The sequence below is a fragment of the Benincasa hispida genome, chromosome 4 (assembly GCF_027475165.1).
Source record: "Benincasa hispida cultivar pf3 chromosome 4, pf3_genome.v1.1, whole genome shotgun sequence".
NCBI lineage: Eukaryota > Viridiplantae > Streptophyta > Magnoliopsida > Cucurbitales > Cucurbitaceae > Benincasa > Benincasa hispida.
The window spans coordinates 30068457-30077294 of NC_143481.1; positions in this window are offsets into that span (position 1 = coordinate 30068457).

Genomic DNA, 8838 nt, shown 5'->3' on the forward strand with positions numbered 1-8838 from the left:
TATGTGTAAACCCTGTAGACTTATTGCATATTTATCGCATTCGTTCTAGCCTTAGAAGTCGTAGCATTCACGCCGAGAGGTGGTTTACTATTATATACATGTTGCATGATCGCAAAGCATGAACGCATTCTTGGGAGTGTTAGCCGAAATATTTCTCAACCCGTTCACCACATATTCATCGTATTTCTTGTTTACCAACTCTTTTCAAACTCTACCACATTCGTTATTTATTTTCATCAACGCAAACAACAAACCCAACGATTTATTTAATTGGTTACCGCAAGTTTTCATAAAAATCACCAACGCAACTATTTTCACAAGTCCCTGTGTTCGACCCTGGACTTACCAGGAAATTCGGAGGAATTTATACTTGAATTCCGCTGGGGAAACTTGAGTGTACAATGCAATCCACCAACACATTTCATCCATATTTTCATTCATAAAAATAATGCATCAAGTTTTTGGCACTGTTGCCGGGGACTTCGGCAAAGTAGTTGTTAACGGTAATTTTTGTGATTTCTTTGTAGAACTCTAAATCTCTGGCGAACTACGACCCGAATATTGAGAGAACATTTCGAAGGAGACTACGAGACCGCCAACAGCAACCACAATCCGATAAAGAAGAGATGGTGGAGCAGCCTAGAGGTGGAGTACCAAATGATAATAATGTCATGGCAAATCTAATTCTGTTGGCAAACGATCGCAATAGGCCCATTAGGGACTATGCATCGCCAAACCTCTATGATTTCTCTCTGGGGATCATGAGGCCTACCCTCGACGGAAGTAGATTCGAGATGAAACCGATGATGTTGTACATGATCCAGACTGCAGGTCAATTCGAAAGAAGGCATAGCGAGGATCTACATGCCCCCCTCCAAAGTTTTATTTGAATTTGCAATACTTTTGTGTTCCCTAACATCTCTACTGAAGAAGTTCGACTAACGTTGTTCCCATTTTCTCTCTATGATCAGACTAGGAAATGGGCTTATTCGCTCGAACCAGGAGAGATTACTTCTTGGGAGCAGGTAGTGGAGAAATTCATGAAAAAGTATTTTCCACCTACCGATAACGCAAGACGAAGAAAGTTTATTACTAATTTTGAACAAGATATGGACGAATCGCTCAGTGATGCTTCGGCAAGGTTTAAAAGGTTGGTGCGAGATTGTCCGCATAATGGCTACCAAACTGCCTTCAAATGGAAATTTTCTATCACGGTTTGAACCCTGCTTCGCAGACCGCTGCAAATGCGATAGCCGCTGGTGGTCTGCTTGACAAAACTTACGAGGAGGCAAAGAATATTTCGGACCGCATCTCCAAAAACCATGAAGACTGAAGGGAGAGTGATCATAGATTAAGACTTAAAGATTCCGACGCAAATAATGGTGTCATTGTTTCATTACAAAACCAAATGACCACAATGATGAATTTTATTCAAGGAATGGCGATCAATAGCCCAACACTGCAAGGTAGGCAAATTAACGCAATAAGTCAAAACACCGCAAGGTGTGTAACTTGCGGTGATGGGCATGCGATGGAAGATTGCCCACAAAATCCACAGTCTGTATATTTTGTAAAGAATAATCCCTTTTCAAACACTTACAACCCCAGGTGTTTTTCTTGGAAGAATCAACAACAAAATTTTCAATCCGTGGCACAAAAAGAAGAGCCACAAGGATTCTTCCAACACAATAACAGTCAACAAAGCAACCAAGCAAGTAGTTCGTAACAACTAATGCAATCTTCTTCTCTAGAGAGCCTATTGAAGCAATACATAGAGAAAAACGAGACAGTGCTTCAAAGTCAGACTACGTCCATCTGCAACCTCGAATTACAAATGGGCCAGATTGCGAATAAGCTGAAGAGTCGACCACAAGGTGCGTTGCCAAGTTCTACCGAGCTTCTGCATAACCCAGGGGGATCAGGTAAGGAGCAATGTCAGGTTGTGACATTGCGCAGTGGAAAGGCTGTGGAGGGAGAAAAGAAGGATCAGAGTAGAACAACTTCCACCGCAACTGATCCCGAGATTACGGTAACGCAAGAAGAAAAAAGAAAGAATGAAGCAGTGGAACCTGAGGTTGCGACAACCTCAAAGTCAAATGAAACGGGAACCGTGAAAGTTCAGTTACCACCTTTCCGTCAGAGGCTAAAAAAGAAGAAAAACGAAGAGGTACAGTACCAACGCTTCTTATCTATGTTAAAGAAATTACATATTAACATTCCTTTCAGTGAAGCGATTGAGGAAATGCCTGCCTATGCCAAGTTTCTGAAGGACATGGTAACTAAGAAAAGAGGCACTGGAAAGTTTGCCACCGTGGCATTAACGCAAAGTTTCAAATCAATTATTCCACTAAAGATGAGCGATCCTAGAAGCTTCACTATTCCTTGCTCCATAGGAGGACTCTATATTGGGCAAGCCCTGTGTGACTTGGGGGCCAGCATAAATTTGATGTCGCTGTCAATCTTTAGACAATTAAATATGGGGTAATTCATGCCCACATCAGTGACTCTCTAATTGGCTGATAGATCTCTAGTTTATCTAGAAGGTAAGGTGAAGGATGTGCTGATCACGATTGATAAATTTATTTTGCCAGCTGACTTCATCATTCTAGACTATAAGGCCGACAAAGATGTTCCCATCATTTTGGGGCGACCTTTCTTATCAACGGGTCGTGCTCAAATTGATGTATACAAGGGAGAAATCACTTTGAGTATTAACAGACAAAAGCTCAAATTTAACATAATTCGTGCCCTGAAATTCCTAGATGAGGAAGACCTACAAGATTCTAACGATGACCTGAATTTGATTGAAGAAGGAAAGTCTGATGAAGAGTGTAAAGAAGAGGATGCCAACGCATCCACAGCTGCCTATAATACGATCGTAGCAAAAACAAACAAAGAAGAAGAAATGATCGCAACACAAGAAGAAAAGCCAAAATAAGAAAGAAAAACATCGCAACCTTCCCTCATGGAACCACCAACACTTGAACGGAAGACCCTACCAACCCATTTGAAGTATGCATTTCTGGGGCAGAATGAGAAACTGCCAGTGATAATTTCCTCTGCACTCAACGAAGAGCAAGAGAATGCATTGATGAGCATTCTCAAGAAACATGTGCGAGCAATTGGCTGGACGCTCGCTGACATAAGAGGAATTAGCCCCACGTACTACATGCACCACATTCGTTTTGAGGACGACCACAAAGCAACAATTGAAAATCAACGCAGACTTAACCCTACGGTGAAGGAGGTCGTCAAAAAGGAGATTATAAAGTGGCTGGATGCAGGCATTATCTATCCCATAGCAGATAGCACATGGGTCAGCCCTGTACAATGTGTGCCGAAGAAGGGCGGAATGACGGTAGTTCCAAATGAGAACAATGAATTAATACCGCAAAGGACCATCACTGGATGGTGCATATGTATGGACTACCACAAGTTGAATGTGGCCACAAAGAAAGATCACTTCCTTATTCCATTCATCGATCAAATGTTGGACCAACTAGTAGAGAATTATTGTTACTGCTTCTTGGATGGGTATGTCGGATATAATCAAATCATGATAGCTTCTGAAGACAAAGACAATACCACATTCACTTGCCCATATAGGACGTTTGCTTTTCGCCACATGCCATTTGGCCTCTGCAATGTGCCAAGCACGTTTCAAAGTTGCATGATGGCGATCTTTTCAGATTATCTCGAGGACTATGTGGAAATATTTATGGATGACTTCTCCGAACACTTATGAAGTCTGCTTAGTCAACTTGGAGAAGATTCTGAAAAGATGTAAAGAGACAAATCTGGTGCTCAATTTGGAAAAGTGTCATTTCATGGTTAAGGAGGGTATAGTGTTGGGACATAAAGTCTCTTGGGAAGGGTTGAAGGTGGACAAAGCAAAGATTGAATCAATTGAAAAACTCCCACCTCCAACCAGCTGAAGGCTGTGCGAAGCTTCTTGGGGCATGCTGGCTTCTATAGATGATTTGTTAAGGACTTTTCTAAAATAGCACGACCACTGAGTGCGTTGTTAAAGATGAACAGAAAATTTGAGTTTGACAACAATTTCCTCAACGCATTCAGAGTATTAAAAGATGCGCTGATTACCATGCCCATACTAATTGCGTCGGATTAGACAACGCCATTTGAAATCATGTGTGGCGCAAGGGGTATGTGATGATAGCTGCATTAGCACAAAAGAAGAAAACTATTTTGCACCCCATCGCATATGCGAGTAAAACTCTAAACCCTGCTCAAATAAATTATACCACCACTGAAAAAGCTGTGATTTTTGCATTGGAGAAATTCAGGGCATATCTGTTGGGAACAAAGGTACTCATTCATACTGATCACTCGGCAATCAAATATTTTATTACAAAGAAGGATGCAAAGCCGAGGTTGATCAGATGGGTTCTTCTCCTTCAAGAATTTGATATCGAGATAATTGATCGGAAGGGGACAGAGAATCAAGTTGTGGATCACTTGTCCAGATTGAAAAATCCCGAGGTTGACCTTAATGAATCTGAGGTGAGTGCTATGTTTCTGGATGAGCAGCTATTCCACATAGAAGAATTTCCCTGGTATGCAGACATCGTTAATTATTTGGTCTGTGAACAATTCCCTGAAGATTACACCTACCATCAACGGAAGAAGCTCAAAAATGAATGCAGACACTATTATTAGGATGAGCTGAATCTGTATAAAAGAGAAGCAGACCAAATCATTCGATTATGCATACCAGATGTTGCTCAACAACGCATATTGTCACAGTGCCACAATTCTTCATATGGAGGGTACTTTGGAGGGCAACGTACTACAGCCAAAGTTTTGCAAAGTGGATTCTTTTGGCCTTCATTGTTTAAGGATGATGCCGACTACGCAATAAAATGTGATTGGTGTCAACGCACAGGCAACATTTCATGGAAGAACGTAATGCTAATGAACACTATCTTGGAGCTGGAACTATTTGATGTATGGGGATTGATTTCATGGGACCATTCCCTCCGTCGAACGGTAAGCACTATATTTTATTAGTCGTCGACTATATCTCCAAGTGGGTAGAGGAAATTGCATGCGCCGCAGGTGATGCGGCGGTAGTCTCCTAGTTCCTAAAGAAAAATATTTTCACTCGTTTTGGCACTCCTCGTGCCATCATAAGTGATGAAGGATCACACTTTGTCAACCACAATATAAAGGAGCTACTGTACAAGTACAATATCCTCCACAAGGTGGCCACCGCATACCATCCGCAAACAAATGGCCAGGCTGAAGTGTCCAATCATGAAATTAAATTGATACTTGAGAAGGTAGTGAAACCTTCGCGAAAGGATTGGGCAATGAAGCTTGATGATGCATTGTGAGCATACTCGACTGCATTTAAAACACCTACAGGTATGTCCCCCTACGCGTTAGTATTCGGAAAGGCGTGTCATTTGGCTTTGAAGCTGGAGTATAAGGCATTGTGGGTGGTCAAGAAGCTGAATTTTGATTTGAAGAAGGAAGGGGAAGCACGAAAAATGGAACTAGTCGAGCTAGAAGAATGGAGGAACAACGCATATGAAAATGCGAAGATTTATAAAGAGCGCACCAAGCGCTGGCATGATCAACGCATATGCGGTAAGAATCTTCAAGTCGGGTAGAAAGTCTTGCTTTTCAATTCACGTCTGCGACTCTTCCCGGGAAAGCTAAAGTCATGTTGTCCGGACCGTTCATAATTCAACAGGTACTTCCGCATGGCATGGTGGAATTATCAAATGACGACAGAACCAACATATTCAAAGTCAAAGGGCAGCGAGTAAAGGCATACCATGGAGAAGACTAGCATCGCCAAGTCGACTCCATGGAACTAAGAGACTTTGAATGAAGAAGGAAGTAGGTGGTCCCTGCGTTATCAAATGATCGCAACTTATCAGGGACGCAAGTTTTGGGAAACCTCAAGTCTTCAACTCTTTTCTCCACTACTCGGAATTTTCACTATCTTTTCAATTCTGATTTATCCTTACTTTACTATCACTATCATGGCTATATATATATATATAAATTGCGATAATGTTCTTATTTAAAATAATTTGACCCTCTCTTTGTTTTTCTTACAATGATCGAGGCGTTGGATTGCGAAAATATTAGGTGAAGCAGCACTTATCTTATTCCATCACTACAACCCAACGAAAAGTGATCACTGCAAAGATGGATGCGTCAATACCATGTGGGCGACAGCACAAAATTTGGGGTGTAATCTTCCTTATCTTTATTTCCAATTTTTGCGCTGTCACATTGCATTTTAGTTTTAAAAGTTTTATCACTGCATCCTCTTTATTCACCGCAATCATTTGACATAGATAAATTTAGTGAGTTACCTCATTTTGTTTCTTATCCAAGTATGATTTCAATGATGATAAATATGCTTCTATTTCTTTCGTATACTCTAGAGTCAACTTAGTCTTAAAATAGTCACCTCAGAAAATATTTCTCAAAGTTAGGGGTTTGTTAGCTTTCTTTCAAACTTTCTTTACAACGCAGTCTATGACCATATGACTTATTTTAATCTTGTGGCAATGAGGACATTGCCGCATTTTAAATTTAGGGTTGAGGTATTTATTTTTGACCTTGCTATCTTCTACAAAAAAAAAAATTTTTAGAATAACAACTCCACTGTCAATGCAATAGGAAACCCATGTTGATAAGAGTTAAGTTGAGAAAGGCACTTTCCCGGAGTTGGATGTCCGCATGACACACGTGGGGGCAAGCCAAAACGAAAGTAAGTCACCAGGATCAACACATAAACCAATGACCGCAACTCCACTGCCAAATCGGTATGAGTTTATTCTGAAAAAGAGTGCATTGCTCATAGTTGGATGTCTGCATGACACACATGGGGGAAAACCAAAACGAAGGTAAGGCAATCGGATCAGCGCAAGGTCAGGGAAAAAAATAGCAATAAAGAAAATTTTTGTGCAAGAATAAATTATTTGACACTCCAAAGGAAAATTTTCTTTTTAAAATAAATCATGCGATGTTCCGGAATTTAGTAAAGTCCTTTTGAAAGTTAAGCTTGCAATTCCTAAGTCTTAGAAATATGTTAGGAAGAGACTTGAATAAGACTTAAGGAAATTCTGGCATATAGGATTTGAAAGAAGTATCCTTGAGAAATCTAGGGAAAGAAAAGTTTGCGGTTAACTTGCTAAAGGAATCTTTAACTTATGCTTGAGGACAAGCATTGTTTAAATTTGAGGGTGTGATAACGGGTAGAAATGCACGTTATCATAGTACTAAGTTCTTAAACAATGTTGGATTGCGTTGATGAAATATGTTAAATTGCATCCATGAAGCATAAATTCTATAATATTGCGGTCGCATGCATCCAACGCATTAGAGCAGTTGATCTTTAGATATTTGTGTAGAATATGCATTAACGCAATGCAGAGATTGCGATCATAGGAATACATTGGTCGAGCACAACTTCACCGCAAGACTTTGCGTTGATCGTGCTCGCAACACTCGTCCAAGAAGAATCAATGCAACTTGGTCAGCGCAACATGGTGGACGCATCCGAGTGAAAGGATAATTAAGAGCAATGGGACAAAAAGCTGATGACAGTCGGATCCAAATTAAGTTGACAGCCGATAACGGTCACCAAGTACATTCAGCTTTATTGGTAACAATCATCCGGCGCACCAATCAGGAATTAAAGTTGCCCCATCTGTACAACCAGGAGAGAAAAGCCGCCTTTCACCATTGATGCCCTATAAATACCAAATGCTTTTTTCAAAAAAAGGGGTTGATCAGTTAACGAATTCATCAGTGCTTCTGTTCATAGTTTTCTTTTCCATTTTACAGCGGAGCAAGAGAAGAGTGGTGACGTCGAAGAACACCCAGGGTAGCTCGAGAGAGAACCTTGGGGCATAAAAGCAGAGAGCGGGCCGACTCTTGCGAGAGCGAGAATATCTTTAGAGCACGAGTAGAATAGTGTAAACTCCTGGCAGCAAGAAATTACTCCAGCTCTTTACTATACTTGCATTGTTATTTATACTCATCTCATATATATTAAATGGATGTTCTATTTCTACATCTGCTCACTCTCTTAATATGCATGAGTAGCTAAACTAGTTGAATGGATTGAGAAGAACTAAGCTAACATGACCTAGGAAGTTCATTGCTTGCAATTGTCTTGTTTTTTGTTGTGCAAAAGACCCTTTATAGTTACTCGAGAGAAAATCTAAAGAAAGAACCTAATGTCTCAAGAGAGCTAGGTTAGAATCTGGACTCGAAAGAGCAAGATTAGGCTTGCATAAACAAGAGATAGGGACTTAGAGATGAGCTCTGTTTGTCAACTTGCATCGCATGCATCCTAGGAATGGGAGTGATATTATGTGATCGCATATTTGTGTGAATGTCATGTTGTCATTGCATAAATAGAGATAAAGGTTTATGTGTAAACCCTGTAGACTTATCACATATTTATCGCATGCGTTCTAGCCTTAGAAGCCGTAGCATTCACGCCGAGAGGTGGTTTACTATTGTATGCATGTTGCATGATCACAAAGCATGAACGCATTCTCGAGAGTGTTAGCTGAAACTTTTCTTAATCCGTTCACCGCATATTCATCGTATTTCCCGTTTACCAACTCTTTTCAAACTCTATCACATTCGTTATTTATTTTCATCAATGCAAACAACAAACCCAACGATTTATTTAACTAGTTACCGCAAGTTTTCATAAAAAATCACCAACGCAACTATTTTCACAAGTCCCTGTGTTCGACCCTGGACTTACCAGGAAACTCAGAGGAATTTACACTTGAATTCCGTTGGGGAAACTTGAGTGCACAACGCAATTCACCAACG